This window comes from Podarcis melisellensis (assembly GCF_964234715.1).
Source record: "Podarcis melisellensis genome assembly, chromosome: 6".
NCBI classification, from domain to species: domain Eukaryota; kingdom Metazoa; phylum Chordata; class Lepidosauria; order Squamata; family Lacertidae; genus Podarcis; species Podarcis melisellensis.
This window is the reverse complement of record NC_138538.1, coordinates 40,994,762-41,021,135: the sequence shown is the minus strand read 5'-3', so window position 1 is coordinate 41,021,135 and position 26,374 is coordinate 40,994,762. Positions and strand designations below refer to the sequence as shown.

At 42.9% G+C, this 26,374-nt stretch overlaps 1 long non-coding RNA gene across 3 annotated transcripts in view; it reads right to left on the bottom strand.

Annotated features, from left to right (window-relative positions):
- The window catches only part of LOC309372679, a 74,379-nt gene that overhangs the window by 45,331 nt on the left and 2,674 nt on the right, over positions 1 to 26,374 (bottom strand). The window contains exon 4 of one of the 3 annotated variants that reach the window (XR_014169604.1): positions 24,043 to 24,748. The exons of the other annotated variants lie outside the window; for them this stretch is intronic. This is a non-coding gene — a long non-coding RNA (uncharacterized lncRNA). Of the gene's footprint in view, positions 1 to 24,042; positions 24,749 to 26,374 lie in introns of those variants that run through there. 3 annotated transcript variants of the gene reach the window in all.

The window sequence follows — 26,374 nt, the reverse complement described above, 5'->3', positions numbered from 1 at the left end:
TTTGGCAGGTTGAAGCATACGCCTGACATTTGCATAGGAAGATTCTTTTCATAAAAGAAAGGCTAATATTGACATTCCCTTCTTCCCTGACCCCCTTCTTTCACGCCGAAGAATAGCTTCCTTTCACTGCAAGATCCGAATGGATTTGCAGCCCAGCAACTGTTTGCTGTTCCTGATGGGAGTGAATGCTCAGTTTGAGGATATTCACAAAGCCATTTGCTGTTGATGTTTCATGCAGAGACATCTGTAGTCCAAGGGGCAGCAGTACTCATTCATATATGGTTTTCAATGCCATCCCTAATGGGAAAGCTGAATAGCTTACCCAGATAAACAGTAAGATGTCTTTGTACAATTCAGCCCCTGCTATTGGAGCTCTGGGTTCTGTCCTTTTGTGAAGGCAGCAGCACACTAACCATAACAGATAGTCTCAAATTTTAAAAAAGCACTTCTAAAAAAAACTTTGTGGCATTGTCCACAAAGACTGAAAAGAGCCTATAATTCCTCATTAGCATAGCTAGAGGACAGCTACAAGGGTCATTCTCAAACAGATGGGACCAACTATCGTGCTTGGTTTAAATATAACAGAGGGACATGTGAAGCTGACTTATACTGATTCAAATCACTGGTCCATCTAGCTCAACACTGTCTACATTAACTGGCAGCATCTCTCCAGGGTTTCAGGCAGGGATCTCTTCTGGTCCTATTTGAAGATGTCAGGGATTGAACTGCAGACCTCCTGCATGCAAAGCAGATGCTCTGTCACTGAGCTACATCCCTTCACCTGGGCATGTCAAAAAATGTTTTCAATATGAGGTTAGGTGCGGCTTTTTGCTCACAAGGTGGGTTGCTGATTCCTGTGTACAGTGGTACCTCGGGTTACATACGCTTCAGGTTACAGACTCCGCTAAATAGTGCTTCAGGTTAAGAACTTTGCTTCAGGATAAGAACAGAAATCGTGCTCCGGTGGCGCGGCAGCAGTGGGAGGCCCCATTAGCTAAAGTGGTGCTTCAGGTTAAGAACAGTTTCAGGTTAAGTACGGACCTCCGGAACGAATTAAGCACTTAACCTGAGGTAACACTGTATACCAGGAAATCATGGCATAGGTGCGTACTGCACCAGCATGCTAATTCTAAACAAGGAGGAAGTATGGATCTGTTTTAAACATGATGACAGCAACATTTAAGTGTGCATAAAGGGCCAAGGGTTGGGATTCAATTGGGCCTTTATAAAAACTAAATGAGAATGTGGAGGTATTTATTATATAAACTTCAGGAAATCCTAATGCCTGCCTTTGACCCAAGGTGAGCAGTACAAACCCATACAATTATGGCATAGTTCCCCTCTGGCTCAGTTTGTAATCTGACCCAGAGAAGAACTCTTATCTCTCTCTCCCATGTATAGTTCAATTACTCACCTACATCCTTCTATTTATTGCCCCCCTTTTCTTTCTGGGTGCAGCAGATTTAGCTATGGCAAGTGTATCCCTCCTCCCTTTCCCTTCCTTCTTACCACATGTTGGCCTTTGCCTGAGCAGACATCAAGCACCCAAATAAATTAAATTCCCCACAGTCCCTGTTATGTAAGCTTCTTCAGGATATGGGTGTGGAAAAGAAAGAGGGGATCATTATCCCAACTTTAAGCAGTGACATGACCACTAATTCAGAAGAATAGGTGCCCAAAATTATCAGAGAACCATGAGGCCTGATGATGCATATGGCAAAGTACAAACCTTGACTTCCATTTAGGACTCAGTCACCCACAGGTGATCAAGTGAGAACCCCCTGGGGTAGCACCTTTCAAGCAGAAGCCCTATAGGAGCTATTGTCCTCATCCAAAGGACTGCTCAGTCTCCACCCAGCTAGAAGTAACTGAGTAGTGATGGACTGCAAGGCAGCAAGGATGAGAAAGCCTGGCCCTTTAAACAGCACATATCCCAGTGGCAACAGCACCTGGAATAGGTAGCCAGGTCAAGTAGGTTCCTTTTGGCTCCCAGGTGGCCATAATATGTAAGCAGGTCCCTAGGAAAGTTCATGTAGCAAAGAGGATGCCAGAAAAATCATGTGATGTCAGACTTAGATATTATTATCCTGTGCATCCCTGCTCAAGTTTGTGAGATGTATCTTCTTCTCAGCTTTTAAAATGGATAAAAGCCAAACACAGTTTTTGCCAAATTAATTAACTGTTGGTCCAGATGTGCTGCAAAGATCAAGATTTGTCCCTTACCTCATGTCACCACCTAGTGGCAAAGGGGAGAGGTGCGGAACAACAACATCAAAGTTGAGGCGGCCTGAGGGCCATTAATGCATTGTGTTTATAGCCCTATCATGCTTTCTTTCTGAATCCATTTGGGAATTGTCCAACGCTCAGAGACTCTCAGCATTTTCTCTTTGCTGTTTTGCAAATGCATGGCCAACTTGTCTGTCTTCCAGCTATGATCCAGCTGATTCAGGTCTCTGGTAGACATCTAGAGGAGGAGTCAGTACTCCAGTATACAATTCATACACCCATCACAACCACAGCTCCAGTGTAGTGGCAATGTGTTGTGTAAGCAAGAGAAGCAGCAGCAGGTGAGCATGACAGCAATCCTTGTTGCTCTGATGCCTCCATTTCTTTATTTCTTTTCTTTTTTCTGGTCTGCAGCTATTGTACCAACCTTTCATGTTAGAAAGGAGAATGGAGATCAAAGCAACAGGGGTTCCTCTCATGCTTACTTCCATGTATAGCATCTTCATCCCCAGCTGCCAGAGGCTAAAGGGCTCTGCTGTCTAGCTACCCACTTTCTGGGACCAGAACTATAGAACTCAAAAGCTTGCAACCTGACTGCTAATTCAGCCAGAGATTGTCCAGTTCTGAAGGGCCACCAAACAGTTCATGGACCTTAGCTCCAGAACATCTTCCTCTTTATAGTTGCAGGGCAATGTAACCTGTACATGAGGATAAAATTGGTTTCTCCTCTCTCCCCCTCTCTCTCTCCCTGCACAACAAGCAGGATGAAATCTTTTCCTCCTGCTGCTAAATTGGAAAAAAAGGAAAATAAAACAAAACAGCAGCAGCCTAACAATAAATATCTTGGAGGGGAAAAATAACTGGAGCATTGAAGATAAAAGAACGGCTGTTAAATGAAAATGTTCGGGCAGAAAGGCATTAGACAGCACTAGTAATTGTTAATTTGTACTCGGTTGGGGTACGAAAGGGCTTTTATTACTTCAAATATGCATTTATTCTGTTTTTCCATTTGGAGGAAGTAACACACAGATGAAGCTCTAAACCCCCAAGGTATTGGGTGAAATAAAGTAAAATAAAATAAAAATCTCCTGTAATGGATTCCATGCTTTTCTGGACCCAGCCACCAAGCCACATTATTTTAAACTGTCTTGTAATGAGTGACACAGAAAATCCAATGGAGCCGGCAGCTTTTGCAGTGTGCGTGCAATTAACTTGCTATCATCAACAGGAAAGCAAATAAGCTGATCTGCCATGCTCATGAATGGCAGGGTCTTGACTGTATAGATAGGAGTGTTGTCCAGTGGTTAGTGATTAGGTTCAGATGGTATGTCAGTATATGAATCTGTGACTTAACTGTGTTTGCAGTTTTTTAAAAATAGTTGTTTCTTTCTTTCTTATTTATTTATTACATTTATAGACCACCTTATCTCTGAGGAGCTCGGGGCGGCATACATTCATCTCCTCACAACAGCCCTGTGAGGTTGGCTAGGCTGAAAGGCAGTGACTGGCCCAAGGTCACCCACTGAGCCTTCATGGTCAAGTGGAGATTCAAACCCTGGTCACTTAGGTCCCAGCCCAGCACTCTAACCACTACACCACACTGGATCTTGCATTTGTTTTGGGAAACCAGTTATAGGACAGCAATATTGAATCAGATATAATTAGATACTGAAAAAATGAGGTAGGGGTACAACGACAATATCAGGGCCATCTTCAGTTGGATGGTCCCCTCCTCACCACATGGCCAAGTGACACCTTCTGCCCTGTGGAAATGAACACCTGAAGCTGGCTGCTGCCTTTGTGGGACTGCTTGTTCTGTGAGCTTGTGGTTATTGGTGTATCCCTTTTGATTTTATAAATTTTTGTTAGCTGCTTTGAAGACTCCTAACTGAAAAGAGGAATATAAATTTACCAAATAAATGATGAAGGATAATTTGATATGCAGCTAGCAGCAAGGAGCTTCCCTGTTTCTGCCAGGACTGTGTTCTAATTTTCAGTTTGCCTCTGACTGCTGGGGGAAGGGAAAGGGCACTCTGGCTCCTGGCATGAGCCCAAGGTCTAAGGGCCATGAGGGACACACTTCCATTTGCCCCGCTGCTTTTCCCCAAGAAAACCCACAGTTTAGCACTGAATCAGACGGAACAAATGGCAATTGAGTTTTCCATGAGTTGCCATTTGTTCTGCTTTAGTGCTGAAGAGTGGGTTTTCTGGGGGAAAGCAGTGGGGCAAAGGCAAAATAGCTCAGACCCATGCCTAGAAAGTGCAGGAGAAGTGGAAAACCACTTGGACCCATGTTTTCTATGCACAGGACAAGCCAAAGTGTGGACGAGCCCTAGGTTGTTGTTCCACCTCCATATGTCCATCCCAACAAGATCGCCACCAGCAAGAGACCAGCCTGGCCTCAAACAGATATAAATGCTATAAATAACTCAATCCCTTAAAAATAATAATAATCTGGTACTGTCCAAACCATTTCACTTCTCTCCCTTTGCCCTCAACTCTCCTTCCTTCGAATGCCTGGTGGCAGGGCTCATGTATCTTATTTTGATTTCTTTATGGTGCTTAGCAAATGCAGGTATAAACAGATAAATAAATAAGACACTGCGCCACGTTGCTTCAATTCCATGGTTACCAGCTGCCTCTAGATTAGCTTTTCCTGTCAGCCTTCCATATTTTGTCATCTGCTAATTGCTTGCCTAGTTATTCTTCACTTCTTTGTGGCTGTTAACCACCCAAACAACAGCTTGTTGTCCAGTCACCGGTGTGTGATTTAATAACTAAAGGCAGCCTTTGCGTGATCAAATCTGCCCAGGGACCAGCAGAATCTATCTACTGTATCTGGAGCGCAAACTGTGCATTGTGGTTTCAGTTGTCACAAGCACCAGTTTTACAATACTGGTACTCACGTGATCAAGTGTTTGCAGTGCTGGTTTAGATAATCTGCTGCCTCGGATGTTCCTGGGGATCCAGAACTGCAAATCTATGGCTCATGACTTCACAACTGCAAGGGTTGAAAAAAGATGCTCAAATACACACTCCGTAAATTAAGTCTTTAGTAGTAACACTTAGCTTCCAGTTATACATGATTGATTACTGTTTTGCAACTGCTATTTCCACTCATAATAATAACGAAGGAGAGAGGAGGGAGGGAGAGAGAGGTGAGGCTTGCCCAAGCAAGTTAGTCCATCCTCAGACTCTGTTTGATGCTTGTCTCCTTGTGTATGCATCAGCTGCCCTTATGCATTAATGATCTGTGTGCACACCACAGCTTTATGATCTGTTATTCTCTGTAATGTTTCATTAAGAGTTTGTAGCAGAAGTTCCCAGTGGGTGGGTTACACTGGCTGATTTGTAGTGCTGGGACGGCCATGTTGCCAGCACACAGTCCGATCCATTAACAGAGCATCGCCTCCTTTCCAAACTGGTTTTCCTTTACATTTCTTTCCTCTTCTTATTTTCTCCTGCTCGCTGGGTGCTTTGAGCTCTCTAGTGGCAAAAGCAATGACAGGAACCAGGGAGACAAGAAGAAGGTGTCTACGGCTCTTATCTTCCTGCTTAATAAAATATTGACCTTTGTCTAAATCTGTCAGCAGAGGAAGGGCTGCATCATAACCTGAAATGCATTAAGCTTTGCCTTAGCTGCAGTTTTTAGAATGCCTCTGTTTTGTGGGTTGTTGCCATGGAATGCTGCCGATTTTCTACTGGGCTTGGTGACATTTTTGCTGGGTGTAAAGACAAGACCTTTGAGCATCCAGGTGAAAACTTAGAAGCATTTGTGTCAATCAGAATTGACCGTGGACTAGTAAATCTATATCAAGGCCTAGGTCCTTTGGAATATCAATGCATTGACATTTTAGATCTGAGTCACCCTTGTTTCAACTCACCTGATCCTCTCCTACTGTCTGACAACCCAGTACTCTACCCACATACTTTGCTTGGTCATCTAATGTAAGCTGGAGGTCTTCTGAATGGACATGGAGACACTTCTTTTTTTGGTCTGTGTATTGTCTAGCACACTGATGACCTAGGAATGTGCATAAGTTTCTCTCACAGAAAACAGTGGGATAAAAGTGTGCTGGTGGGGTTGTCCCCTGCCCCCAATCTCTCTGACTCTTTGACATGTGTTCAGAAGTTCTTCCATAAATGCCACAAAGCCTTTAGTCATTTGAAAAGGCGCTGCTCCAAAACAGGGGACTGAATTGAAAAGCTACCAGAACTTTAAAAGAAAAGTGTGCACAGCAGTATGTCTGCTTAACCATGAACTCTAGGATCCTCAGGAATACAGGTCACCAAGGGTGATGCCAGGTGCCCTGAATTTTTTTCCAGTACACTGTTAACATACTGGGCTTTGTGAGTGTCAACAGTCTTCTCTGTATAGCAAGAATGCAGGTTTAAAAAACCCTCTCTCTTTCTCTCTCCAGCGCATGACAACATGACAAGATTGTTTCTTGGTGGCCCAATGCTAACTGAACCTAATGGGTGATCCTTCCTAAGACAGCTGTTGGCTCTTAGCAATTCACACAAGTATTCATAATCATAAAAGTATTCTGGGGGTTTTTCAAGTGCAAGTTAATCCAAGCAAAGTTTTATTGGGTACTGATGCTCAGCAGGAAAGCATGTAACATAGAATTATTGTGCTGCAGTTCTTCCATCTTTCCTTGGACAAGATGATTGCCTCTCTTTTGATTATATCTAAACTTGGAAAGATATATTTTGGGAGCCTCTGTGCCAAAAAATAGAAGCCTGAACCCAAGTGGGTTCCCTACACGGGCCACTATTACTAACAGTCCAAGTGTGATGTTCTCCATTACCCCAGTCCAGTGATAAATATGTCAAGTATACTAAGAGTATGAGAATCGATTCTCTTCACAGGATCAACAAAGCAATTTGCTGTCTGGGCCTTGTTCTGCCGTGAATAATAAACAGCAATAATGGAAGCACGGGCAGTTTAACACACCTTGCGCAATCTGGAATTTGGAAAGTGTTAAGGGCCACATTAGTCATTAAAAGTAAGGAATAAAATAAAGAAGAGAGAATATAAGGAATAAAATAAAGCCCGGGACCTGATTGTCAGCATTGTCTCTGGCAGCATCTAATCCATCAAGGCCTCTTCAGGCTCCGGAGCTCTGCCATCAAACAACAGCCACTAATTCAATGAGGTGTGAAAGCGCCTATTTGTGCGAGGAGAAAGGAAATGGTACTCTTTGCCCAGAGACAATCGGCCTGCCGCTTTTAATCAGCTCAGAGGCCATGAGTGCCAGGGCTGGGGATGATAAAGGTTGTATTGGAGTATGGTGTGCTGATTCAGTGCAACCATGTGTACCACAGGTCAGTGCCCAAAGGGGGCGGGGAGGAAGCAGGATGGCTAGGCCAGACTCAGGTTTGTCCACCTGAAAAGAAGTGGAATGGCATCCCCATTGCATCTTACCCCACTTAAAGCCCTGTCCTGTGTAGCCTATGCCAAATTGTCTGAACTGGTGTGGGAAAATTACCGTATTTTTCGCTCTATAAGACACACCAGACCACAAGACGCACCTAGTTTTTGGAGGAGGAAAACAAGAAAAAAAATATTCTGAATCTCAGAAGCCAGAACAGCAAGCGGGATTCTGGGATAGCTGCGCAGCCTGCATTCGCTCCATAAGACACACACACATTTCCCCTTACTTTTTAGGAGGGAAAAAGTGAGTCTTATAGAGCAAAAAATACGGTATGTCCAATAAGCTCCACCATATATCAAGGCGAGGACTGCTTCTAACTGTATGTACATAAAAATATTTGATCTGGCACTTCAGATTGTGGGTTGCTTTGTTTCAGACCACTTTGGGCAATTCCTGTTTGGCTCAAGTCTGAAGTAGCTAGTTGCTTTGGGGAACTCAACAGATAGCTATATATCTATATCTTTCTCTGTGTGTATGTGCAGAATTGGGTGAAATTTGCATGGATAGCAGCCCCTTTTGAGGCAATGAAGACTGCCACATCTGAGACAAAAATGGTGCAGACGAGCTTTCTAAGGGTTGAGGGTTTGGTGGTTTTTTAAAACAGAAATTGCTATGTGTGATGGGGGGGGGTAGAATTGGGTGAAATTTGCAGGCATAATACCTTAGGGATGATGTTTGCCAAACTTCAGGCCAGTAAGTTGGGAGAGGGGATTGTGTTAAGTGTCCACAGAGCTACATGAGGCCCAGAATGTGTTTTATACAGCCCCGGGTATCACCTAAAGTTGTTCCTGTTCTTCCATCCCACCAGGATTCCTTCCTTTGTATTAATTTCCTCCCGATTTTCCCGAGCTTTTAAAAGAGTTTCCCTCTCTGCCTCACTTTCTATGTAATTTCAGAACAATTGGAAAGGGCAGCATTTTATTTGATAAAATAAATTGGTTTTTTGCTTGCTATTTTTAAAAACTTTTTTCTGGTTTTGTGGTTTGGGGAAAACAAGTTTCCCTCGCAGCTGTCTGAGAACAAATTGGTAGGCTTCTGCTGTGTGTGTATAAAGAGAGAGATTACTTTTGCTTGATTTCCAGTTTAGTAACTGTATTAGTCTGCTCTACTTAAAAACAATCATGTGCATACTTATTTACTTCTAATTTATACAAGAATGTTTTGTTCATAAAGAATATTCAAGCAGTGAATAAAATACACACAATACATAACAAATACATCAAAACAATATTAAAACAGCATCTAAAATGTCTTCATTATATTCAGTGTCAGTTACCGGCAAAATTAGTAATAATTCAGCTGACACAAGCCTGAGTAAAAGTATTATGTAAATATCTAAAGCATCAAGTGGAAAACACCTGTCTGGTTATCAGTGAAACAGAGTTCCTCAACCCAGTGCTATCATACTCAAGTGCCTTCAGTCTTCAGTCTAGCATGTGACACTCCTAGTGGGCCTTACTTCTGAGTAAACCTCCATAGGGTTGAGAACACTAATCTGAGACAGCTATGGGGGAAATTGAAGCAGTGTGGTCTTTATTCTTAATTAGTTCATTTCAAGCACCTTTATATGTGGCTCTGCCTCCACACCAATTTTTGTTTTTGGGCTGAGTGCATCTGAGCATAAGCAAAAGCCTTTCTCACCTGACAGGGAACAGTTCACAAAGAAAATCAAGTTAAGCACAGTGTGCATTTGAACATCCACAGAGTGACCCTGAATGAGCAAATAATGCCAACAGCACAGCCATTTTTTTAAAAAAATCTGGTATTACATCCTTCAGTCCTGGCATGTGGCCATAAGGATTATGTTCTTCGCAACCCTACAATCTCCCCCCATTTCCAATTTGGTATGCTAGTACCAACTCTAATAGTACCCTGAAAATGTTATGAGGAGTTTTGGTCATAATCTTCATGTGTGGGCTAATCAACAATTAAACAATTTGGCCTGGATGACACATGATTGGCTTGTGTTATGGATAATTGCATGGAGTCAGGTGGGGTTGCCAGTTCTAGAACCAACCCTGTAGCTATCCCTTTTATAGCAGAGAGCAGATATTAGAAGGATTTACACATTCCTTGGAAACATGAATTACGAGATTGCAGGATCACATTGGCTAGTCTTGTCCCACCAACAATGCACGCACAGGCCATGTGCATACCAGTGGCATGAAGTAGCCCTATGCTTGCACATACTTATGTGAAATTATGTTCTAGCATTCCCATTCAGAACATAAAGAGGCCTCCTTTGTGTGTGCACTCCGACACACTCATGCGCACAGCGAAAACTATTTGATTCTGCAATTTCAATCAGAGATTTTCCAGCCTGCTGCCACTTCTCCTTAAGAACGCGGATTTTACAAGATAGAAAAATAAAGTACAGGCTTTGAAACAGCAGCAACATTTTGTTACAAGAAGAGCTTTCTTCAATCCCAACCTCTCCACCTCGTTGCTTTCCGTGTTATCCCCCAGCCAAATCTGCTGCCTTTTCTAGACCTGTTCAATTTGAACATCGTGGATTGTTAAAAAGAAACAGAGCCCTGGAACGGGCACCAGCCAGAGAGAGGAGCATTTTGACTACTACTAAGGTTCTGTCCCAGCATTAAGGAAAGAGGCTCCATAGTTGGAAGGGTATGGCCACTTTGAATAAAGGACTGCGAAAGAATAGTTGCTTCCTCCTAACTAGGGGTCCTTTGTCTTTCAGCTTGATCACATTCTCTTTGCTACTCAGGACTCAACCACACTTTCACTTGACCCATGTTTTGATCGTAAAGCTAAAGGTACCCCTGACCGTTAGGTCCAGCCGCGGATGACTCTGGGGTTGCGTGCTCATCTCGCTCAAGGGAGCCGATGTTTGTCTGCAGACAGCTTCCGGTTCATGTGGCCAGCATGACTAAACCGCTTCTGGTGAACCAGAGCAGCGCATGGAAACACCGTTTACCTTACCCCCGGAGCGGTACCTATTTATCTATTTGCACTTGACGTGCTTTTGAACTGCTAGGTTGGCAGGAGCTGGGACCAAACAACGGGTGCTCACCCCAACGCGGGGATTTGAACTGCCAACCTTCCAATCAGCAAGCCCTAGGCTCTGTGGTTTAGACCACAGCACCACCCGTAATATGTACCAATTAATTCCCCTGGGTCCAAGATTAATTCCCCAGGGTCTCATTGTGAAAATCCCATTTTACCTGCTCAATCTGATCTTACCAGATGTGCGGAAAATCCAAAGCCAGATGTTGCTTAACCAAGCTTCAATTCAGTGGGAAAGGTCAGATTTTCATAAGGCTTAGCCATGGAAAGGAAAAGCTATTGGATTTGGAGGATTTAATCAGTTCACAATATGATCAAAATACGGGGCAGGCGAAAGTGTGGATGAACCCTAATACTTATTTGTTTCCCTTTCCCTTCGTGCCTTCTTGTGAGCTTCCCCCACCTCTTCCAAATTCACTGCCTGTGTGCCAGCTTTTTAGGGTGTCACATGGCATTCTGAGTGGTTATTATGTCTTATTTTAAAACATGGCCTTGGATTTTAAATGTCCAGCTGCTTCCTCTTTCCATTTCCAGCTCGTGAGGTGACAAATTCTCCATTTGAAGGTCAAACCCCAGCTCCTACACCAATGTTTTATGAGCCCAGGAAGAAAAGAAGGGCATTTCCTTTGAGAACTCAGTGAGGCTTGCTATGTATATTTATGACAGAATTCTCCACTGGATGCTTGAATACCCGTTTAACCGCTGCACACAGGGATCACAGTGTAGCATTTGCCTCTTGAGGACCAATATAACAGAATAAACTTTTGGTGTACAAGTTCAGGGGTAAATGATCCAAATGAAGCTGAAACACAACGGTCATAAAACCTACACATTTTATTTCAAAAGCCTGAGGTCTGATGAAATAGCAACTTGTCTGCCATTGCATACCCTCCCAGTAGGCCTTCCTGAAGATGCAAGAGATCAGCATGACCTGATTGGGACCTTGGGACCCATTATCAAGTTGGCTAAGGTGTTTGTTGCCAAGCCATGGGTCCTTTGTGCTGAGTCCAAGATCTCCTGCTCCCTCCCCCATTAAAACTATTCAAATTATTCTTTGCTTTGACTAGGTGCACTTTAAAATGCAGGGACAGTGAGAGTCTACAGACATACTGCCATCTTAATTTGACCAGAGGCACTTGTTTTAGTTTCAATATATTCATAAGTTCTTGCCAAAAGATTGTGAAATGAAATGGAGAGCCCAGTCCACGTGCAGTGCACATGACCCATAGCTCAGATTAAGGCCAGACAGGCGGTCTTGGTTTTCTGCCCTATGAGATTCATCTAAATTTGCATCTCTACATATTGTAGGGGACATCTGGAACCTAACAAGCCTCCTAAAATTAAATTCCTACATTTAAATGAGTACATGCAAATTTTATGTTAATCTACGCCATAGGTCTGTGCACCATGTCTTTTAAGAAACTAGCAATGCTCCTGGGGTTTGGCTTCTTGCCACCCTCTGTATTTTTACATGTGAGGGTCAAAAGGGTTAAGATCTGGTGAAGTAGCAGCTTGTTTTCATAGCCTCCAAGAAGCCTCTGGTGAAGATGTCAGAAATCATCATGAGCTGACTGAGGCTTGGATTTCTTGCCGCTTTTGATTCCTTGATGCTTTGGGAGTTGTATTGTCAGGCAGTCAGGGAGGGAGGGGGGAGGCAGAATCCGGTTATGTACTCTCCTGCTATTTCCCGGAATATATTTGTGTCATCTGGCTCTCATGGAAATCTTGGGGTCAGTGTTCCTTTCTATAGCGCTAGTGTTATCAAAATGGTAACCAACAGTGCTTTTCTGTCAAAGAAATCGGAGCACATTTATTGCAGAATGTTTCTGCCACCTACAGACCACAATCAATAACGTTTCCAGGGAAAAGCAATTGCAGAAGCCTGACTTTTCAAAATATGTATGAGGTAGCAACTTAGTTTCTAGATATAGCAAGATGTGATTTTTATTTGTTTGCTTTGAAATCTGCTTCTTCCACAAACTTGGATTTGTGGCCTTCTGGAAGGCATAGCTGACCACTTTGCCACTTGGACTTTAATGCCAAGAGCATTCTATGTCACAAAATCATTAACAGAAGTGGCTTGCAACCTGCTTCCAACTATCTTATTGCAGTTTGGGGGGGGGGAGGAAAGACCTGTGTCTGTAAGTGATTAATTAATTGATGAAATCAATTGAAAGCCAGGCAGTTAATCTGTTCAGGACATGATCTGAAGGCACATGAGGCAGCAACCTTGCTGCAGCTAATAAGGTTTGGATCTGATCAATGCCCAGATAGAAGACTCACCTGGAAACTCTATGTGCACACCTGGAGTTCTATGAAGCAAAAAAAGGTGTGAGCAGCAGCAGATGAGACTTTGCACAGTGCCAGCCTTCCTTTCCTTGGCCCTTCTACTCTCCCATTCAGTAAACAGCAGTGCCCACACTACCAAGAGTTCAGGTAAGCACCACTGCCTTACCTCATAGCCACTATAGGGAGTGGGGTATACCTGTAATTACTAAAACCAATTTCTTCTGGTTAACAGAGTCAAGAAGAAATTAATTCAGAAGCAGTGGTGTAGCTAGCGCTGGACTTCAGGGTCAAAGTTGAGAGCCCTGCAAATCAGCCCCCACCCAAAATAAATGACCATCTAGAGTGTGACAGACACCAGAGACGTGTTGTGAGACCTTGGCCTACGTGGGTATGCTTCTGCCTACCCGAGTTGATGAAATATCATTGCATATAATTATTATTATTATTATTATTATTATTATTATTATTATTATTATTATTATTAACATTTTATAGTATAAGAGCATAAAAAGAGCCCTGCTGGATCAGGCTAAAGGTCCATGTAGTCCAACATTCTGTACTCACAGTGACCAACCAGGTGCACATGGGTAGCCTGCAAGCAGGATTCGGGTGCAACCGTGTTCTGCCCACTTGCAGTTCCTAGCCGCTGGCATTCGGATCCTGAAAGTGCAAGGAAAACATAGCCTTTGTGGCTAGTTGCCATTGATAGCCTTGTCCTCTTTTAAAACTATCCAGGTTGATGACCAACACTACATCTTGTAGGAGCAAATTCCCTATTTAAACTATGCACTATGTGAAAAAGTATTTTCTTTTATCTGTCTTGGAATTTCCAACACTTTATTAGCTGTCCCCTACTACTAGTAATAAGGGACGCGGGTGGCGCTATGAGTTAAAACCACAGAGCCTAGGACTTGCCGATCAGAAGGTCAGCAGTTCAAATCCCCATGACGGGGTGAGCTCCTGTTGCTCGGTCCCTGCTCCTGCCAACCTAGCATTTTGAAAGCACGTCAAAGTGCAAGTAGATAAATAGGTACCGCTCCAGCGGGAAGGTAAACGGCATTTTCATGTGCTGCTCTAATTCGCTGGTCACATGACCCGGAAGCTGTATGCCGGCTCCCTCGGCCAATAAAGCAAGATGAGCGCCGCAACGCAGTCGGTCACGACTGGACCTAATGGTCAGGGGTCCCTTTACCTTTACCTTACTACTAGTATCAAGAGGGAGAATTCTCCCCCCCCCCCCGTTTTAAATTTCGAATATTCATTTAAACAACCTTAAAATATCAATGACTTCCTTTCTTCTCTTTCCATGGTTCATTTTGCATAACATAAATCCCTACATATTTTACATTAACTAAAGCATTCAGTATTCCATTATTACATCCATCAAAACTTATAAACACTGTTGAATTTACCTTAATGCTGCCAACGTTTTCAGCAGTGGTTTTCAACCAGTGTCCTGTGGCACCCTGGGATGCCTTGAATGATGGTCAGGGGTGCCTTGGGCAACACTGGCCTCTGTCCCCCTTTCCTTCCCTCCCTCCTCTGATGCCCTCTTGTGTCTATGCCTCCCAAAGGCTTGCACAGCTGTTTGTTGCAGGAGCCCTGGCTACAAGCGCCCCAGGCAAATGGTGCCTCTGGGGCTGGCCAGGGTGTGCTGGTTGCCAGGAGCTGAGGCAGCCTTGGAGTAAGCAAGCAAGCAGGTGAAGGAGCGCAGCCAGCCAGTTCACCAGCCCAGGTCATATGAGGAGGCACCTCTCTTTGGGGCAGGGCCGGGCAGTTCAGAGACCATGGGTGGCAGCAACAGCTGCTTGGAGGACTCCCAAGGAGAGAGAAGAGGAGAGGAGGCTGAGGGAACACACCACAAGGGAGCATGTTCAAAAAAGGGTGAGAGGCTGCCTGCTCTGCAGGCAAGGGGTGACATAACTGGTGCTCCTGAACCCCACAGGGGTGCCACATAAAGAATGTATTTGGTCAAGGGACCCGTGGACTCCAAAAGGCTGAAAACCACGACTATAGATAGAAATAATAAAAATATCCATCAGTACAATATACGATGAGAGAAGGTAAACACATAACTTGTGAAAACCACAGAAACCTTACTTCTTACTATCTAGTGTAGACAATAATTATGCACATATTAGAGGAATAAAAATTCTTTCTGTGGTGAAGATATTTTTACAGCATGCACACAGAATCATGCCACTGTATTCTGCTCTGGTCAGACCTCACCTGGAGTACTGTGTCCAGTTCTGGGCACCACAGTTCAAGAAGGACACTGACAAACTGGAACGTGTCCAAAGGAGGGCAACCAAAATGGTCAAAGGCCTGGAAACGATGCCTTATGAGGAACGGCTAAGGGAGCTGGGCATGTTTAGCCTGGAGAAGAGGAGGTTAAGGGGTGATATGATAGCCATGTTCAAATATATAAAAGGATGTCACATAGAGGAGGGAGAAAGGTTGTTTTCTGCTGCTCCAGAGAAGCGGACACGGAGCAATGGATCCAAACTACAAGAAAGAAGATTCCACCTAAACATTAGGAAGAACTTCCTGACAGTAAGAGCTGTTCGACAGTGGAATTTGCTGCCAAGGAGTGCGGTGGAGTCTCCTTCTTTGGAGGTCTTTAAGCAGAGGCTTGACAACCATATGTTAGGAGTGCTCTGATGGTGTTTCCTGCTTGGCAGGGGGTTGGACTCGATGGCCCTTGTGGTCTCTTCCAACTCTATGATTCTATGATTCATGCTCATTTCCCATAATTTGCAAGTTTCATTTGGCTCGAGCAAATTCCTTTTAAATGTCAATAAGTCAATGCATGATTGAAGTATTCAATAGCAACACAGTTGAACCAAGAATGTACTTTGACAAAAATATTACACAACTGTAATGATTTTGGCAGCATCAGTAGAAGGGATGTTTAGAGGGAAATACTCATTTCAAAAGAGGACCACAATGCTGAGGGAATTAGATGTCTGCAGACATAGCATGAATAATGTCATAATAAACTTTTACCTTCAATGTTGGTGTGGTCCATGATTAAGCCTTTATTTATTTATTTATTTATTTATTGACATGGTGGCCAAACTTGTCAATGCTCCACTATTTGTCAAGACCACAGCCTTCCACATCCTGGCACAAGCATAGGAAACCATGGTAGAGTGTGCACAAAATATGACAACTGATATTGGCTTCGCCACATCACTACCAAGTCTAGATTGCCAACCTGGCCTTGAATATGAAACTTTGATTTTAAAATACCTTGTTCCACACCTAGAAATATGTCCAGTACAATGACACCCAAACAACGTCAAAGATGCCTGTGGTAACCATGGAGTAGACATCTAGAAAGGAATAATTCTATTGATTCTTGCATCCAACACATTTCCCATTCCCCCTTTTCCACCACTTTCCCCCATATTTCAGAGTAAATTAAAGTTGCATTATATTCAACACTGATGTTCTACTGCTACCTAGTGGCTACAACCTATCACATCATCCAATAACATCAACTACAAGATAGAAAGTAGGTTCTTCGGCTGTTGTATTCGGAAGATGAGTCAGTGTACTATGGATGGTGGTGATGATGTATATCAAGGGTTAGGAACCTGTGGCCCTCCAGATGTTCCTAGACTACAATTGCCATCATCTTGGCTATGCTAGCTGGGGCTGATGGGAGTTAGAGTCTAACATCTGGAGGGCGACAAGTTGCTCTTCCCTGATTTACGTGTATCCTTTAGGAAGCCCAGAATGGTTTATGTGGGCTCCTAGCAGCTTCCCATCCAGGTACTGATCACATCCACACATCAGAAGCCTCATAACTGTTACAGGATTTGTGCTCCCAGACCAATCACTGCATCCCATTGATTTGTAGTAGTTGAAATAAATAGAGGTGTACGAATGACTCCCAATAACTTTCAATGTCTCTAAATAAGTAGGTATTACAGAGGTTCCACTAGTGCTTTATATAAGGCAGAAACAACAACAACAAAACACCCACAGAAGAGAGGGGGCCATTTGAGAATTTGGTGGTTGTATCCTTGCCAGAGAATTAGAAGGTGGATCTGGAGGTGTCTCCCAGGAAGAGGCAGACTCTCCCTGGACAGAGTGCCTTCCCTCAGGCCATGAATTCCTGCAATGCCGTGTAGCTGGGCATTCTCCACTTCTGCTTCAAAGCTTAGCAGGAAGGTAGAGAAATTCATTTGCGCAACTTCACAGCTCACATGTAGTCTTGAAACCTGTTTACTGAACTTGGGCATCTGAAACTTGACCTTGATTCTGAATTGGTCTCTTTATGACTTCCCCTTTACCTTGTAAAAACATCTGGACTATATTCTTCTCTTCCCACAATGCTGAGTCACTTCTTTACCTACAAGAAAGTGCACTTGTTGTCTTTTGGGGCAGAAAACAGTACAGTCAAGTGTTGATTACTTTTTCTTCTTGGTAACCTGCAGAATTTCTCGTTCTCAGATTGGGTTTGGGGCATGGTTTGATTCTTTGGGATCCCTAACATTATCCAGGAGTCCAGGATACACAGATTGTCTCTGTCACAAAGGAAACTGAGATAAATATAATGGGTCTTTTAAACTCTCTTCTTTACCAGCTTCAAACTTTCCCCCTGTTGAATTTGCACCGGTATCCTTTACATTGTCTTAACTTGATAAGAAGGAACATGTCTTAATTGCTGCCATCAAGCTATACTTAATTATATCAGGGAAATAGACAACCCTCAATAGAGAGCCTATATCAAGAAAGCATTTAACAAAGGAGGCAATGCCTGGCATAAAATGTGGATGTATTAAATAAAAGTACCAATTTATTTTAAAGAAGCAGAATGATGAAACAAAATATAGTAAGGCAAAGGATGACTTAAGGAAGGGATGAGGAACTTGTGGCCCTGCAGATGTTGTTGGACTATAACTTCCATCATCCCTGACTTTTGGCTGGGGGTGATAATTGCTCGACAACATCTAGAGGACTACAGATTCCCCATTCCTGATACAGACAGATGCCTTTCTTCACCATTTTGTTAACATGAAGTGTACATAAATAGCAACATGACTGAATTTGTGGAGGTTTTTTGGCTTTCCAAGTGTAGTTCAAGCAATAAAATGGCAGTAGCCATAGCAAGCAAGCCAGATTCATTGTACTAGGTTTGCTAGTACTGTACAATGTACTAGATTTGAAGCACATTCATGCTTCCTCTAACCTCTGAACTGCTCCCTCCCTGAGAGGGCTGAAGAGATGTGGGATGTTTTAAGTGAAACATTATCATTTTCCATAACAGTATCAAGACACCAGCAAAGTATTCTCCTATCATGTAGCAGAGAAGTAGTGAAGCTTTCCCCAAGGTACTAGCATTCACACATACTGTAACACTGATCTTCAAGTTGAACTTGCCAAGTTTATTTTTAAACGTTTTCCGTTTTTGATCTTTTAGACTGCCATTAAAATTTTAGATAACATGTCCAGTCAAAAATGAGTCATAGGAGAAGCTTTGGGCTGTGCAGCAGTATTTTATAAAATAACAAAATATTATTGGAAGGTTTCAGCACATGCTAGATAAAAATAATAGAAAGTTAATAGAATCATTGAGTTGAAAGAGGGAGCGTTGCAAGATAAGCCATATAGTTCAAACTGTTTGGTGCAAAGAATTCAGACAAATAGCATCCCTAATTGATGGTTATCCAACTTTTGCTTAAAGACGTCCCATGAGGGAGTGCTCATTGCCCTTCTGAATCAGAAGATGGTATTTTTGTTTTAAAAAATCACCTGAAAGGCTTTAACTCAGTGGTAGAGCATCTGTCTTGCAAGCAGAAAGTTTGGAGACACTCCTTCCTGAAATCTTAGAGATCTGCTGCCAGTCAGAGTAGACAATATTGAACAAGATGGACCAGTGGTCTGACTCAGTATAACACAGCTTCCTGTGCTCGTTTATATAGCAATTTATTGCAGGAGGGGACCATTTATTTAAAAGTGTGTCTTGGAGGTTGGTGGAACAGTAAAACAGCCCAGTTTATTTACTTTAGTGCCCTTCTCCAGGGATGAAGCAGTTTTATGAACTTCACTGCAGCGAGCGTTTATTTTGGCACTCCAGTGAAACAGAGTGGAGGTAAAAAAGTAAAGGGGGAAATATACACACAGAAGGAAAATATACTATATCAAGAGTCTGACAACAGATGGCAACAGAGTACAACAAATGGAATAAACAATATGAGCGTATTCGCAGCTACCCTCTCTCTCCATACTCTTTATAACTTTATAAATATCTATAATATCTCTCCTTTATTTGCATTTTTCTGTCCTTAGCAAACATTTTAGATATTCCTCACTGGGAAAGAGCTGCTACCCTTGACCAGCCCTTTTCTGCACCTTTTCCAACAACTAGAACATTATAAATGTGACCAAAGCACAGATCTGTATAATGGTACAAGGATTTCCTTTACTTTTGGTGCAATGTTTACATCTGATTTTCCACTTAAATTCCAACGTCAATTTCCTGCAAAGTCATAGACAATTTTGATTCCAGCATTGTATATCTGAAATTAGAAGTTTTGTCCTAAAATGTCCCAATTTCTGTTGAACTGCATTGTTGGCCTTTCCTCATTTTGAGAAATCCTTTTGGGGGATATCAAACAAGCTAGGTGTGGGGACTTGCAGTTTTCACCATTATCCAAGCCTTGTTTTTGGCACAGCAACATTGCTACCGCCTTTGCAACGCAGGTGGGGCTATAGTTCAGTGGGAGGACACAGGTTTTGCATGCAGAGTCCTCTGGCACTGCCAGGTAGTGCTAAGAAAAACTCCTCCTTTGAAACCCTAAAGAGTTTCTGACGCAGTTAAAAATACCGTCACCATATTGGGAAGTTCTGTCGGAGGACTTAAGTCTGAGAGGAGAAATAGAGAAATAGAGCTGTTTTTATATTGTGGGTGAAACTTCTCAGAGGGACTTAAGAACGACAGTTCTGTGATTAATGATGGAAAGAGCGATGTTATCTATGAATGCGATGATATATGGAAACCATCTCGATTTGAGGATTGGATGAACAGAAAATTCACACAGGATTATTATTGGTGTTTATCGGCTTAAGGAGATTATCAGAAGAGATCATAAAGAAAAAAGAGAAAATATACGAACAAGAGGTGATGTGGAAACAGCAAGATAAGACTGGATAGAATTATGAACTTTGTTTGGACTGATTCAGACATTAACGCAGTAGCAAGAAGATGATCAGAATCCCCCTTCGGATCTTGAAATATGGGTCCCCTCAACAAAATTTAAAATTTGGCTTTGTAATTCGGAATTTATGTGATTTGATTGGTCGGTTAATAAAAAATATTTTTTAAAAAAGAAATGAAACCCTAGAGAGTTTCTGCCTGTGAGACTGGTCCAGACTGAGCAAGACAGCATCCTACATTTCCAAATATTGATGCATGACATAATGTATGGATGGTCCCTAGCTGACTGAAGGAAACTATTGCTCCATTGGGGCACACAGCAATGCTTATCAATGACATTATTTATATGTACTTAATTGATCTCTCAGAGAAGCAAGCGGCTCTATCTTCCCCATGAAATGTTTTCATTGCCAAGCACTTCCAGTAAAGGAGGGATTGTCTCATCCTCCTATCCTCCAGGGCCCGCCTTCCTGGCTAATAAAGTCCACTAATTCCTACGGGGAATTTCCTTCCTTCCTTCCTTCCTTTGATAAACAACAAAAATGGGCAAGGCGGGAAGTGATGTCATGGCACAGGAGACAGGAATGATCTAGCTGGCCTCTGTGAGAACCAGATGCTAGACTAGGCATGCCTTTCTTATGAGAAAAACCCCTGAGGTTCCTAGATTTTTGGTTCACTTGGGTGTGGAGAGGAAGCCATGGGGTATAGAGAGACAGATCTTAATGAAAGCCTCTGGTTCTGTTCACTATATTTAGTTAGTTAGTTAGTTAGTTAGTTAGTTAGTTAGTTGATGGATTGTATTTATAGCCCCCCCTTTTATAGCCCCCCTTTTCTCCAAGGAGCTCAATATATCTTACATGGTTCTCTCCCTCCTCATTTATTCCCCACAACAGCCCTGTGAAGTAGGTTAGGCTGAGAGGCAGTGACTGGTCCAAGGTCCCTCAGTGCGCTTCATGGTTGAGTGGAGATTTGAACCCTGGTCCCCCAGGTCCTGGTCCGACACTCTGACCACTATACCACACTAGCTCATATATATCATGCCATGCTCCTGCCATGCATGCATTGCATCCTATGGCCTCCTATATTAAGGAATTCAGCAAAAGCACCACCTTTCAGTCTCACAAATGATAGATGCACAGTTGAATGAGGTCTTGGAATGCAACAGGAAATAAACCAGCGAGGAAGGGGTATCCACTGAATCATATTAGTTAGATCCCACTATAAGCCTTATAGTATAGCCTCTCCTCTTCCCCAAGGGGAGGGGTCGTGAGCAGGAATCGCTTCCCGCACTCACAGGGGGGCGTGGCCAGGCCCCCTGCGTCACTGGAGTCCTGGGCCCACGTCATGCCCCCAGCCAGCCAATCTGGCTGGGTGAGGGGCGTAGTTTAGCCGCATTTAAATGGCTGTGGGCCCACGAGCTTTTCCTTGTTTTGTTCCTGCTTCCTTGGATCACCCGCCTGCCCTCCCTCTAGATTTTGCTTCAGTACTTGACCTTGCTATGGACCTCAGCTGGTTGCCTATTCAAGGGGCCTGGTAGGATTTTTTTCCCACTTGGCAGATTGGCACCAGCCGGTTGGTTTTTCACCTACCTTGTAGCAAATCGTCACAACTTTGTAAGGTTTGGCAGTTAGGCATTGGAAAATGTGTTGCATGTTGGAGGGGAGGTTGTGGCCATCACCTACACCCCCCCCCCAGAGGGTATTCTGTTAAAGGAATCCGGTGGTCGTGGTGCCTGCCCAGGTGGTGGCTAGGGCCATGGCACGAGACCCCCCTCGGTGAATCTAGGGGAAAGCTTCCAGTTGATTTGCATCAACAAGCTCCCCCTACAGGTTGTTAACCCTTGTGTGACTCCCTGCAGAGTGGGCAGGAGTCAAGTATAGTCTGTTTGGATCCATTGCCTAAGCCAATATCACTCACATTCTGTAACCAATAAAATTGTGGCCGTTTTTAGCCTATTACCCTAAAATATTTCTGTCCATGTGTCTTATTTCATCGCAAAGCGGGGAGTGGAGCCTCGACTCACAAACAGCATTTTCTGAGATAAACATTAGACTCTGTATCCATCTGGCTTGTAACAATGGGCAAAGAAATTAATTAGTGAGAGTGCTTCCGTCCTCCCACTATGGATCCCAAGGGACTTCAGAGCCTCAGGGGTTCTCCTGCTTTCAGAAAAATCCTGGCGAGCTTAAATTGTATGTCATATACCTGATATCTGTACATTAATGTGAACATTACAGTGGTACCTCGGGTTACATACACTTCAGGTTACATACGCTTCAGGTTACAGACTCCACTAACCCAGAAATATTACCTCAGGCTAAGAACTTTGCTTCAGGATGAGAACAGAAATCGTGCAGCGGCGGTGCAGTGGCAGCAGGAGGCCCCATTAGCTAAAGTGGTACTTCAGGTTAAGAACAGTTTCAGGTTAAAAACAGACCTCCAGAACGAATTAAGTTCTTAACCCGAGGTACCACTGTATATGGATAAAGAAGGGAAAGTAAAAAATGAATGCCTAGAGGAATATTTAATACTGAGTCAAGGGATTGCAGGATGCACTAACTTTGTCCTCTGAACCACTGACATTTTGCAAACACGTTTCAGGCACATATATCTAAGAAAATAAGCACATAATAAGAACCCTGCCGGATCAGGCCAAAAGTCCATTTAATCTGGCATTCTGTTCTCACAGGGTCCAACCAGATGCCTATGGGAGGTCAATAATAGTCTTGTTCTACCTTCACAATCATATACCAGTTGCTGGGAATCACAAATGTTTGCTGGATTCCCACATGCAGCTGGTTGGCCAGTGTAAGAGGAGGATACTGGATGGACCGTTGGACTGACCCATGTCTAGCTCAGTTGGTTAGAGTATGGTGCTGATAACGCCAAAGCTACAGGTTCGATCCTTGTATGGGACGGCTGCATATTCCTGCACTGCAGGGGGTTGGACTAGATCAGGTCAAAGGTTCAGGGGACAAGGCTTGTGTATCTAGCACTCTCCTGGCTCAATATTTCAAATATATGCCATCTTGAGGACCAGAATCCTGCTTTCCTTCTTAAATTAAATTAGAGTTTCTTGGAGTTTGCATGAGCTGAGGAAGGAGTTTTCTACCAGAAAATCTGGAATGTAATTTGGGGCTGGGTTGATTTAGCAGGGGCTATTGTTCTATCAGTACCTTTCTGTAGAGCTCATGTTCTCTTCTTTGTCAGGCTTATCTCCTGGATAATGGGTAGCGGATCCTGCCTTTTAGCAGGTGGCTGTGCTTTTGGGCCTTTGGGTTAATTAGGCTCCCATGTTGGAAATAAAAATTCCCATCTTACTCAGTCCAGATCTGAACCAGATTCATAGCTGAGGCTCTGGACACAGTCCTTGCATTGCTGCCAAGGCTTCAGCACATTGTCTTGAAAACCATTTGTGAGAGATTCTTAATTTTTACATCTGCAGCACTGTCTGCGGTTCATTAGGCATAAGCATGCTGTTGACCTATTGGTACTCTGTGCTTCTTGGATTTTATTTCCTAAAATGACATTTTCTCCTCTAAGATAACAAGTGAATGCATGAATATTGATGAAGCAAAAGGTCACATGGACGGAAAAAATAATTCAAAGGCTGTGCCATGAGAATGAACTCTTCAAAGCCATAAGCTTGGTTCAGTCAACTAAGCCTTTGTCAGTAATTCAGCAAATAACGTGAACACCTGATTAAATTGCAACTACTTTGGCTAACTGTACCCTTGCTCTGCTAGTCACATGTTTGAAATGCTACTGAATTTTCCTTAAAATACAGGGGCTTTACTTAAAAATGCAGGGACTTGTATCTAATGGGCTCTATTTTTAATAGAAAAAATAACTGCAGAACTTGCATCCTGCCGAAGATTACTCCTGATTTGAAGGTGGTTTTTTTATGCATTAAATAGAACACGTTCCTCTGGATTTAAAATATTGAGAGTGCAACTTCATACTTCTGTGACTTATATATGGGTGTTGTTCAATTCGACGCTGCAGTATGAAGTAGACGGCTGATGTGGAGAGTAGAAGCAATTCTTAATCTTCTCCCCTCATGCCATTTTAAAGAGGAGCCTCCCTCCCCATGCCAATCTTCCCCTTCAGCTTGCAGCACTGGCAGCTGAAAAAATTTGTAAAGGTTTTTTTAAAATTTAAACACATAAATAAATAAATAACCACAGAATTGGATAAGACTTGTAGATCTGCCCCCATATGTGGAAACTCCTGGGGAAAAACATATCTTGGAGTGGGAGAAAAAATGAGCAGATGAAATCTGTTTTCCTTCTTCCCCTCCCTCCCCAACTTTCTTATACTGAACGTTGGTGCTTAGCAGAGCAAAGGTCTCGGGTTTAATTCCTGGCATCTGCAGTTAGGGCTGGGAAAGCTTCCCTGTCTGGAACTCTGGAGAGCTGCTGACAGTCTGTGTTCAGTCAGTACTGAGCTAGGTGGGCTATTGGTCTGACTCGGTGTGAGAAAGTTTCTTACAAGACACCCCTTGTTGATCTCGTCAGTCATTTTATCCACTGCTTGCTACGTTCTGATCACACTCCCAGACACAAGCATTATGTAGCTTTGTGGCCTACTCCAGCAGCTCAGTCTGGAATAGGAGACAACAGTAATCCAGTTGGAGAACAACATGTTTTATTTATCAACCACTGATCTTAAGATATTGGCTCTTTCTTCCTATTACTCTTGTCATAGGTCTTGTCTCCAAAATAATTACTTACTTCCCTTCTCTCTCTCTCTTTCTCTCTCTCTGGCTTTCAGAACTCTCTTGGGCTGCCTTTGGGCTCTATCCACAAATCCCTCTGACTAGGAGCTGCCCCGAGAGAAGTGTGAGGCATAAACTTCAACTTTTTGTTATTCAACTAAGGAAATATGTGAGAGAAACCAGACATCTACATGTGTATCATTCCTTCTTTGAAGAGTATAATTCAAATGCACCTTGAAGTATAGGTGCTGTACATCTCAATCCAATAAATGTTCATTTTCTTAACCAACTAATTTTACTGATCTGCTTTTAATGTTTGTACTGATGTTTTTATTATAGCATTATATTCTCATGTTGTACACTTATTATTTTCCCACAAAAGTGCAGTTTATATGTTTTTAATTTAAATAAACAAAACCCTCTGAGCATTTTCTTCTTCTTTTTGCAGGGGAGGAGATGCCACTCTGGAATGATGGTGGAACAATATGGTGAGGTATAGACTGTAACCATACTTGGAAGTGAATGTGCATCCAATTTCACCCCCCATTTCTGACCCTGCAAGTGACCCAGTCACACACAATGGATTCTGTCAGTTGGATTGGGGTCCCTGGCTCCATGAAGCCCACATCAAAACCTACGTTATCAGATTTTCCTTCCTATAAGTTTTTATGATGACCATGCTATTTCAAATCTTATGGTGACTTAAAAAACAAAACAAAAAATCATTTTAAAATCAAGTCCATCAGATCTCTTGGCTGAAGACATAGGTGTCCTAATAATAATAATAAAATAATACTATTAATAATAAGTTATTTATACCCCACCCATCTGGCTGGGTTTCCCCAGCCACTCTGGGTGGCTCCCAATATAATAATAATAATAATAATAATAATAATAATAATAATAATAATAATAATAATAATAATGTGATAAAACATTAAAAACTTCCCTAAACAGGGCTGCCTTCAGAGGTCTTTGAAAAGTCAGATAGTTGTTTATTTCCTTGACATCTGATGGGAGGGCATTCCACAGGGTGGGCGCCACTACTGAGAAGGCTCTGCCTAGTTCCCTGTAGCTTCACTTCTCACAGGGAGGGAAATGCCAGAAGGCCCTCGGAGCTGGACCTCAGTGTCCGGGCTGAATGATGGGGGTGGAGACGCTCCTTCAGGGATACTGGGCCGAGGCCGTTTAGGGCTTTAAAGGTCAGCACCAACACTTTGAATTGTACTCGGAAACGTACTGGGAGATGCAATGGGGTGCTGTTTTCAGTAGCTAGGCTATCAAATTCTCACACCTGTCAAACTCTTCTGCTAACAATACTACACCCACACATTTTAATGCCACTCAGGTGTAAAATAATGAATTGCCCAGTCTCTGATCCTCTTACTCCTAATTTGGACATTTCCATAGGGATTTGAAACCTGAATCCAAGTGGGGACATCTGCTGCTGATCATAATCAGGAGCACTGGGGAAATTGACAGGGTGGGTTTTTAGTCGCTACACTGGCTGGG